Consider the following 10783-nt stretch of genomic DNA (forward strand, 5'->3'; position numbering starts at 1 on the left):
GGGCTGTGATTCATGGGGTCGCAAAGAGTCGGACACGACTGAGCGAATGAACTGAACTGAACTGAAGGCCCACTTGACTTCGCATTCCAGGATGTCTGGCTCCAGGTGAGTGATCACACCATCGTGATTATCTGGTTCATGAAGATCTTTTTCTATAGTTCTGTGTATTCTTGCCACCTCTTCTTAATATCTTCTGCTTCTGTTAGGTCCACACCATTTCTGTCCTTTACTGAGCCCATCTTTGCATGAAATGTTCCCTTGTATCTCTAATTTTCTTGAAGAGGTCTCTAGTCTTTCCCATTCTGTTGTTTTCCTCTATTTCTTTGCGCTGATCACTTAGGAAGGCTTTCTTACCTCTCCTTGCTATTTTTTAGAACTCTGCATTCAAATGGGTATATCTTTTCTTTTCTCCTTTGCTTTCCACTTCTCTTCTTTTCTCAGCTCTTTGTAAGGCCTCCTCAGACAGCCATTTTGGTTTTTTGAATTTCCTTTTCTTGGAGATGGTCTTGATCCCTGTCTCCTGTACAATGTCACGAACCCCTGTCCATGGTTCTTCAGGCGCTCTGTATCAGATTTAATCCTTTGACTCTATTTGTCACTTCCACTGTATAATCATAAGGATTATATTCATGGATTAGGAGATCCAATAGATATTATTTTTCCCCACATTGATCTAATCTTTTTTTCATTTATTTTCATTTTTTCTTCTAATCTTCTTTTTCTGTTTGTTTTGCTTTGTTTTTGTTCTTTTTCTTCTTTCTTTTTCTACAAACCCTCATGTCAAGGGCTGACTTTCAATAGATCGCAGCGAGGGAGCTGCTCTGCAACTGCACAAAGCCAGGACCGAGAAGCAGGTCTTCTGCTAACGGCTTAGAACCAGGCTCCCCACAAAGGAGCCGCCTTTCTGGCCACGCCCCACGTCCCAGGAGGAAGGGCTCTCTGCACCAGACCCCGGTCCCAACACACAGCGAGGCGCACCGCCGCTGGAGTGACTCAGGCAGTGGCCCACTGGCAGGGACCACTGGAGACTGCTGGGGACTGGCTGTCTGAGGCCAGCCGAGGTTCATGCTGCCCTGCGATATCGTTCTGCCTGGGTGCATGTTGATCTATAGATCTGATACAATCTCAATCAAAATCCCAGCAGATTTTTTTAAGTTGACAAACTTTTAAAATCCTTGTGTTCTTTATAACTCAAATTAATTCTTCTTCATGCCTTGATTGGTATTTTATCTGTGAATGTTTGGAAGTTATCAGGTTAAGATGAAACACGTTATGATTCTTACCATTAAAATTAATGGATTTCTTTTCCCATTTAATGGCTTTTCACTTCCCAAAAGGACTGTCATGAACAGATTAATATTTTTAAGCATGGGGTAAATGTACACAAGAGTTTTTCTCCAAGCTTTCTATTCTCCAGCTTCATCCAGGTGACAATCCCATGCGTTTGGGGTTTTCCTATCAGGCTCCATCAGGTTGCCTTCATATCAGACACAGCAAGTCCCTCTGTCTTGTCTTTTTTATTTAAAGCTGATCTACCTGCTCGTGGACGTTTATACTTCAGTATCAACATTCAAAAAACAAAACTCATGGCATGTGATCCCATCACTTCTTGGCAAATAGATGGGGAAAAGTGAAAACAGTGACAGATTTTATTTTCTTGGGCTCCAAAATCACCGCAGACAGTAACCGCAGCCACAAAATTCAAAGACCCTTGCTCCTTGGAAGAAAAGTTATGACCAACCTAGACAGCATATTAAAAAGCAGAGACATGACTTTGCAGGCAGATGTCCATGTAGTCAAAGCTATGGTTTTTCCAGCAGTCATGTATGGATGTGAGAGCTGGACCATAAAGAAGGCTGAGCACCAAAGAACTGATATTTTCAAATTATGAAACTGGAGAAGACTCTTGAGAGTCCCTCAGACTGCAAGGATATCAAACCAGTCCGTCCTAAAGGAAATCAGTCCTGAGTATTCATTGGAAGGACTGATGCTGAAGCTGAAGCTCCAATACTTTGGCTGCCTGATGCACAGAGTTGACTCATTGGAAAAGACGCTGATTCTGGCAAAGACTGAGGGCAAGAGGAGAAGGGGGTGAAAGAGAATGAGAGGGTTGGGTGGCATCACTGACTTAGTGGACGTGAGCCTGAGCAAACTCCGGGAAATAGTGAAGGACAGTTGGCATGCTGCAGGTCATGGAGTTGCAAAGAGTCAGACACGACTTAGTGACTGAACACTAATCCACCTTAGAGTCAGTGCACTGAGTATTTCAAACTCCCAACTGAGGTGTGAATCAGGGTGGCACTGGACACGTTTGGGTTAATTTCAGGAGGTTTGACATCTTTGTCATATTAAGGCATTCCTACAAGAAATGTCTGTCTATTCACTTCAACAACCTCCACCAGGGTCTTTGTTTGCATCTAGAATTTAGCACAGGGAGGCCTGGCACATTCCTGTTCCATGAATTTCTAGTTGCGCTTGGTTTTGCTCCAGTTAGAGGTGATGTCTTATGCGCTCTAGTGTATTCCCACTGGTGATTTTTACAGGCATGGAGGGCAGATCCTTGGTCTCTCCCCCTTTCATATCCCTTGCAGCAGCTTCTGGAATTTATTTATCTTATTGTTTAAGAATCTTGTTGCCAGAGTGGGTGTTACTGTGGCAAACATTCTAAATACTCCGAAGCTTGGTGTCTCTGAAAGTGTTTCTATTCCACTTTCACATTTAAATAATAATGATATCCTAGAAAGTCCTCTGTGAAAAGTTATTGATCCTCTGCACTTTCCAAAGATGACTTCTCCTTGCATCCAGCGCTGCTCCTGAGAAGAACAATATGAAGCTCATCCATTCAGGCCATCTTCAGGTTACTCTGGAACATTCCAGAACTTTCGTCTTTGTGTCACTGTGATAGGGAGAATCTAGCTTCTTCCTTCTCGTCCTGTTTGGCCCCTTGGAGCTTTTTCTCGTGTCCCTTCCCTCTGTGACTCCTCCCATCCAATTAGCTCTTGTTCGCTTTCCTCCCCACACTCTCAGGGTCCCCTCTGACAGCCCATTTCACAGCATCGCAGTGCTGCTTTACGTAGGTGTGAATCACCAGTCGACGCTAGAGCAGTGGATAAAAGTGGGAGGAGTAGCAGGATATTTACACAGTTTCGAGGTTCCTCCCTGCAAAATAAAAATTACAAAGGGCAAAATATTAACTTCACCCTGTAAAGCAACTGGAAACCTGCGACTTACACTGGATCACATGTCAAAAGTTATTATCCTCAGGTGATCCTCTGTCAGTGTGGATAACTGGGACCATATTCACCTGCTGTCAGCGCCCAGAGTACAGGGAGTGTAACGCTGTGTTCAAACACAGACGGCGGGGCGTGAGGGATCTGCGAGAGAAGCAAAGCAAGCCTGGGGGTCAGGGGGTGATTCTCCAACCAAACCCAAGGTTTCACGGAGCGGGGGAGGAGAAATCTCAGCTCACGGAGGCTGAGGGAGGAGGATGTGCAGACAGATCCACAGAGAGAGGGAAACAGACACGCTGCCGTTCACCACCACCTTCAGGGTTCCCGGGAGTTTATCACACTTGCTGATCTTGTCTCAGCTCCCTTCCTCCCTCTAGCTTCTAGGGTTTCTCCTTGGTTGACCCTGGGTGTCCCCATCTAGCGGCCGATTCTGGCGTTGGAATGGAATAGTCCCTGTCCCTCTCTCTGCGGGGGAGAGTGGGCGCCACGGACAGCACTGGCGAGTCCGGCTGACGGCTACTGAGGTCAGATGAGTGAGGCCATAGGCTGATGGCCATGAAGGAGAGCAGTGCAGCTGTGTAGAATATTCTGGACCTGCTGCCAAAAGGCCACACACAAAAGGACACCTCCTGTGCGATTCATCCTTCACGAGGGTGGAGCCCTGTATGTCTCCACTCACACGAGGCCCCCGGAGGAGTCAGATTCCCAGAGACAGATGTTGGGCGGTGGGGCCAGACTGGGGGAGGGGGAGGGAGTGAGTGCTTCATGGGGATAGAGCGTGGGCTCAGGGAGGTGGGCACGCTCTGGAGGAGGCTCGTGTGACGGTCCTCCCACAGTGCACTTAACGCCACAGAGCCGTGCACTTAGGGTTATGTGGTAAACTGTGTATCACACCACATCCTTCTAATATTTGTTTATTTGACTGTACCTCAGTTGCAGCACACAGGATCTTTAGTTGTGGCATGTGGGGCCTACTCCCCTGACCAGGGATCAAACCTGGGCCCCCTGCACTGGGAGCTCGGAGACTTAGCCACTGGACCACCAGCGAAGTCCCACAACTCCACTTTCTGTCTCTGGATTTGCCTGTTATGGATTTTTCACACACATGGAGTCATACAAAGTGCTATGTGCTTTTTTTGACTGTACTTAACTTTTCCAGTGGCTCAGATGGTAAAGAATCTGCCTGCAATGCAGGAGACACAGGTTTGATCCCTGGGTCATGAAAATCCCCTGGAGAAGGAAATGGCTACCCACTCCAGTATTCTTGCCTGGAGAATTCCCTGGACAGAGGAGCCTGCAGGGCTACTCACAAAGAGTCAGACACAACGGGGCAACCAACACATGCAACTTCCAAATAAAAACAAAGTAAAATCACACTTCTACCCTGTACGACCAGAAGCGTGCTCCCCTCCCCGCAAAAGGGAGGAGGTCCCTTTATCCACCCCGGGGTGGTGTCCACTTCCCTTCTGGCCCGGTCACATTCCCACTCTGACGTTTTATGATCTACCTGCCGAGACAGAATGCTGGGCCAGGAGCCGTGGTCGTGCCCTCCCAGCTCTGTGGTTGGCCAGGCGGCCACGGCTGGTCTCTGCCAGCACCTCCCAGGCCCACCTCCACACCCTCTCAGCCTCCGTAGGCACCTCAGCTGACGCTGGCTCCCGGCCTCGGGTCAACCCAAGGCCTCATTCCTGAGAGGGCTGGGCCGATAGCTGCAATTCCCGTTTGATTTCCATCACAGGACCGGGAATCTCCGTGCTCCAGGGGACTTCTGCCTTCCAGACACGTTCTTCCCCATCCTCACCTCCCTGGAGTAAGCACCGGTTCCCACCCGATGGGACAGACCACCCCAACCTTATTGTCACCCCTCTCTGCCTGTTGATTCTCTGGCACGAGGACCCCATGGTGGCCCGGGGTTTAATGGACTCTTCGCGTGTCCTTGGTGGGAGCCCTCCTCCCTTGGGAACTTGAATTTCTAGACCAAGAAAACCTAGAGTCGGGGGACAGGAGGCAAAGATACACTGGGGGCATTTCATTAGGGTAACAGAGCTCATTGCCATTTCTCCTTTGTGATTCCCAGAACCACACATCTGAGCGAAGAGAGAAAATGCTGATTCAGAGCACCCCAGCCCTGCACCCCCAGCAGGCAGTACAGCTGCTTCTTCAAAAGCTCGTCACACTGTCCTGTTGGGCCAGCTGCTTCAGGGTGATGGGGGTCCTTAGGAAACCAACAAGTCAGTTAGCCTGAGCCCCTCGCTGGCTGGGGAACGGGCTCCTTTGCTGTCAGCCTGTGATGGTGGGTCAGGCATCCCATTGGGCACAGTGGTGCATCTGCAGTCACGTGGGGGCAGGAAGGTGACTCCATACTCGGAGGGTCTATTCTAGTGAAGCTGCCTGGTGCCTTTCTCACGTGGAAGCAGCCACCTCACCCACGGCCCTGGGATGGTGCCTGGACTGCCTGGACCACATCGGGGCATCGGTGTCTTCTCTGCTGTTTCGGGAGAGGCCTTTGGTGGAGAGCCATGTGGAGGGGGCAGTCCGTGTGCCAAGCCTACCCATCACCTCCACCATGGCAGCCACAAGCCCTGTGGACAGAGGCTGGCGGAGGTCCGCAGAAGGGCCAGTGATCTGCCTGGTAACTGAGATCTTCCCTGGCCGTGGCAGCAGCTCGGCATTCACAAGGGCCTCAAAAGCCTCCCCATTCTGTGTCTTTGGGGAAGTCTAACCTTGCCCCTCTTTCCCAGACCTTCTGCCAGCAAATTTCCAACTGTGCCCCTTCCAAGTCCCTGACCGACCAGCCAAACTGTTCATAGCTATGATGTCTATAGACCTGAGACCCGGACCTCTCCTTCCAGGCAAAGTCAAACGAAGAGACGCTGCTTGAGTTCCTGGAGCTCTGGGCTGTCCACTGCGGGTGATGACCCCGCGCAGAGCAGAACCCCCGGAGAGACAGGCCCTGGCGCTTCCTTCCTCATCACCAGCTCACGGGAGGTCCCTGGATGCGAGAGGTGACACCGCAGGGGGTGGGCACAGCAGGCTTCGCAGCTGCTTCCTCATGTGACCTGCTGTGTCCTCAGAGCCTGCCCTGACCTGGGTGGCATACAGCCCCGCTCTGATGGTGGAACAGGACTGTGTGTGCCCAGCTTCATGGCGTGAAACTGTGTGAACCCAGCTGCACCATCTGGTCTGGTCTGTTTGGGGGACACCCATTCTTTGTTTTTCACCTGCCATGAATTCTTTCATTTTCGTTATTGTTGGGTTTAAACACATTCTTTTATAGTACAGTTGCTTTAGAGTGTCATTTCAGTTCCTGCCATACAGCACCGTGAATCAGTTATAAGTGTGCATATGTCCCCTCTTTGTTGGATTCCCTTCCCACTTCAGTTCAGTTCAGTTCAGTCGCTCAGTCGTGTCCGACTCTCCGCGACCCCATGAACCACAGCACGCCAGGCCTCCCTGTCCATCACCGACTCCCGGAGTTCACTCAAACTCATGTCCACAGAGTCGGTGATGCCATCCAGCCATCTCATTCTCGGTTGTCCCCTTCTCCTCCCGCCCACAATCCCTCCCAGCATCAGAGTCTTTTCCAGTGAGTCAACTCGTCGCATGAGGTGGCCAAAGTATTGCAGTTCAGGTTTAGCATCAGTCCTTCCAATGAACACCCAGGATCGACCTCCTTTAGAATGGACTGGTTGGATCTCCTTGCAGTCCAAGGGACTCTCAAGAGTCTTCTCCAACACCACAGTTCAAAAGCATCAATTCTTTGGCGATCAGCTTTCTTCACAGTCCAACTCTCACATCCATACATGACCAGTGGAAAAACCATAGCCTTGACTAGATCGACTTTTGTTGGCAAAGTAATGTCTGTGCTTTTTAATATACTATCAAGGTTGGTCATAACTTTCCTTCCAAGGAGTAAGTGTCTTTTAATTTCATGGCTGCAATCAGCATCTGCAGTGATTTTGGAGCCCAAAAAAATAAAGTCTGACACTGTTTCCACTGTTTTTCCATCTATTTCCCATGAAGTGATGGGACCAGATGCCATGATCTTTGTTTTCTGAATATTGAGCTTCAAGCCAACCTTTTCACTCTCCTCTTTCACTTTCCTCAAGAGGCTTTTGAGTTTCTCTTCACTCTCTGCCATAAGGGTGGTGTCATCTGCATATCTGAGGTTATTGATATTTCTCCCGGCAATCTTGATTCCGGCTTGCGCTTCTTCCAGCCCAGCGTTCCTCATGATGTACTCTGCACATAAGTTAAACAAGCAGGGTGACAGTACAGCCCTGACGCGCTCCTTTTCCTATCTGGAACCCGTCTTGCCCCATGTCCAGTTCTGGCTGTGGCTTCCTGACCTGCGCGCAGGCTCCTCGGGAGGCAGGTCGGGTGGGCTTTCCTGGATTCTCCAGTCTGTCGTGACCCTTCCCACTCAGGTCGTCACAGAGCCCGGAGCACCTCCCTGTGCGGCAGCTGCCCATCACTTTTCTGTTTTACACATTTGTTGTTGCTGTTCAGTCGCTCAGTCGTGTCCGACTCTTTCTGACCCGTGGACAGCAGCTCCCCAGGCTTCCCTGTCCTTCACCATCTCCCAGAGTTTGCTCAGACTCATGTTCATTGGGTCGGTGATGCTGTCCAACTGTCTCATCCTCTGTCGTCAGATAATCTTCCTCTGATAACCCTTCTCCTCCTGCCATCAATCTTTCCAGCATCAGGGTCTTTTCCAATGAATCAGCTCTTCGCATCAGGTGGCCAAAGTACTGGAGCTTCAGCTTCAACCTCAGTCTTTCCAGTGAATATGCAGGGTTGATTTCCTTTAGGATGGACTTGTTTGATCTCCTTGCAGTTCAAGGGACTCTCAAGAGTCCTCTCCAACACCGCAGTTCAAAGGCATCAATTCTTCGGCGCTCAGCCTTCTTTATGGTCCAACTCTCACATCCGTACATGACTACTGGAAAAGCCATAGCTTTGACTATACAGAACTTTGTTGGCAAAACGATGTCTCTGCTTTGTAATATGCTGTCTAGGTTTGTCATAACTTTTCTTCCAAGGAGCAAGTGTCTTTGAATTTCATGGCTGGAGTCACCATCGGCAGTGATTTTGGAGTCCAAGAAAATGAGATCTGCCACTGTTTCCATTTTTCCTATCTATTGGACTGATGCTGAAGCTGAAACTCCAATACTTTGGCCACCTCATGCGAAGAGCTGACTCACTGGAAAAGACCCTGATGCTGGGAGGGATTGGGTCAGGAGGATACGGGGACGACAGAGAATGAGATGGCTGGATGGCATCACCAACCTGATGGAGGTAAGTCTGAGTGAACTCCGGGAGGTGGTGATGGACAGGGAGGCCTGGCGTGCTGTGATTCATGGGGTCACAGAGAGTCGGACACGACTGAGCGACTGAACTGAACTGATCTGCCATGCACTGATGTAAATGTTAAAACACACACACACACAAAACCAAAGAGGCCCCCTGGGCCTCAGGCATCTTCTCAAGCAGTAGAGATGTGGGCCTCAACGTGCCGCAGACATGGCCCGGCCCCCTCGAGGATCAGCAGGGAGCAGGCAGCCAGTCCTGCGGGACTTATCTCCCCGCCTCCAGCATGGCCTGTGGCAACACAGCGTCTAAATGACCACCGCTTCCTACTCACGGGACCGACCAGCAGGATGTCCTCGAGGTAACGGGCCAACATGACACCCTGAGGAGGGAAAGCTGGTCAGGAGCCCCGGATCTCACACGGTTGACCAGCTGTAAGATGTCCGGGAAGAAAGCCCTCCCCAAGAGACGCTGCCCAGGGTGGACACGCCCGGGCGGCGGTGACAACGTCAGAATCAGCCTGAAGGGCAGAGAGAAAGCCAGAGACTGAGCTCGGGGTCCTTCTCAGCCCTCAGCCCGCCCTAGGGGGATGGCAGAGCCCCACACTCCACGCTGCAGGGAGGCAATGTGCTCACGGGCAGCCCGGGGACTCCTTCCTGGCTGGGGGGCCCATGGCACCAGTCCGTGAGGCCGAACATCTCCTCCAGTGGAGGAGGATGGACGTCTCCCCCAGGGCAGCTATCAGGAAGCCAGGTGGAGGAAAGTGGCCTCAGGGAAGGAGCGGCCTGCTTCACAGCTAACACCCCTGCTCGGATTCCCGGAGGCCAATGCCCGGGTAAACTGAGGCAGCGGCAGACAGCAGACAGGAGCAAGGGGCCAAGTGGCTGAAGCCACAACTGCGCGAAGGGGCGTGAGAGGGAACAAGGGAGCGAAGCGGGGAGGAGAGGCGGGCGGGTCAGCAGGGGGACGGGCGGGAGGGTCAGCAGGGGGCAGGTGGGCAGGTCAGCAGGGGGACGGGTGGGCGGGTCAGCAGGGGGACAGGTGGGCAGGTCAGCAAGCAGGGGGACAGGTGGGCGGGTCAGCAGGGGGACAGGTGGGCGGGTCAGCAGGGGGACGGGCGGGAGGGTCAGCAGGGGGCAGGTGGGCGGGTCAGCAGGGGGATGGGTGGGCGGGTCAGCAGGGGGACGGCGCCATCCCCTAGTCTGTGAACATCTTGGTGACAAGCAGTTAGTGGAGTGGGGCTTGGTCAGGCCTGGGACCAAGAGTTCATGCCCCGGTAAGTGGACCAGCAGAGCCAACCCCAAAGAGCCTGGTCCCCTCTGCGCCCTGAGACGGGGGTAGCAGCTAACACCACGTTTTTAAATAAACTTATTTGAGGATAGCTTTAGATTTACAAAGGAGAGTCGCAAAGATAAGCTCACCGACACCACTGCCTCACGGGCCCCCCAGCGCCAGTGTCTGAGCGGAGTGTGGGCTCTCGGCCATAGCGGTTCACTTGCCAGGGTCCAGCGTGACCCAGCTTTCTCTAGCCCTTGCCTGCCCTCTCTTTTCTGTAAAGCGCCCCATCTCAGGACCCACGCCCGTTGGTTGCCGCATCTGCTTGGGCTCCTCTGGGCCGTGAGTTTGGATGACCTTGGCCGTGTGGGGGTCAGGGGTCAGCTCTGCTGGGGTTTGCCGGCTGCTTGTGCTGCCATCAGACCAGGGCTGTGCGTTTGGGCAGAAAGACGCAGGGGCGAAGCGCCCGCCCGTCGCGTCCCATCGACACAGCCCCCGACACGGCTCATCCTGGTGGTGCTGCCCACGATCGCCTGGCTGAGGGGCACTTGCCGGAGCCGAGGGGGGACCGGAAGGAGGTGCTCCCCCCTGACGGGGGAGGAGCCACACACGCTCCTCGGGATTCTCCTGCACAGGCAGTCTCCCTCCTCTCCCACTAGCGTCTTCATCCTTCCCTGGGACCAGCACGGATTATGGATGTTTGTTTAACTTCACGGGCTGTTATCAATTTGTTATTTATTCTGTTGCTCAAAGCATCCCAGCCGTGGCCACAGCGAGCTCTGTCAGTCGGCTCCCCTGACAAAACCGCTTTCTATTGACCAAGGAATTATTAGATGAGGGCAGGAAGAGGCAGAAACAAGGAGGCCACCAGCCGGCAAAGACCATTACACAGACGCACGTGGGTGCACACGTGTGCACACGCAGACATGTGCACGCACATCCCCCGTGGACACGGAGACAGGAGCGGC

This window comes from Moschus berezovskii, chromosome 25 (assembly GCF_049115385.1).
Source record: "Moschus berezovskii isolate FMDL1 chromosome 25, NW_MosBer_1.0, whole genome shotgun sequence".
Taxonomy (NCBI): domain Eukaryota; kingdom Metazoa; phylum Chordata; class Mammalia; order Artiodactyla; family Moschidae; genus Moschus; species Moschus berezovskii.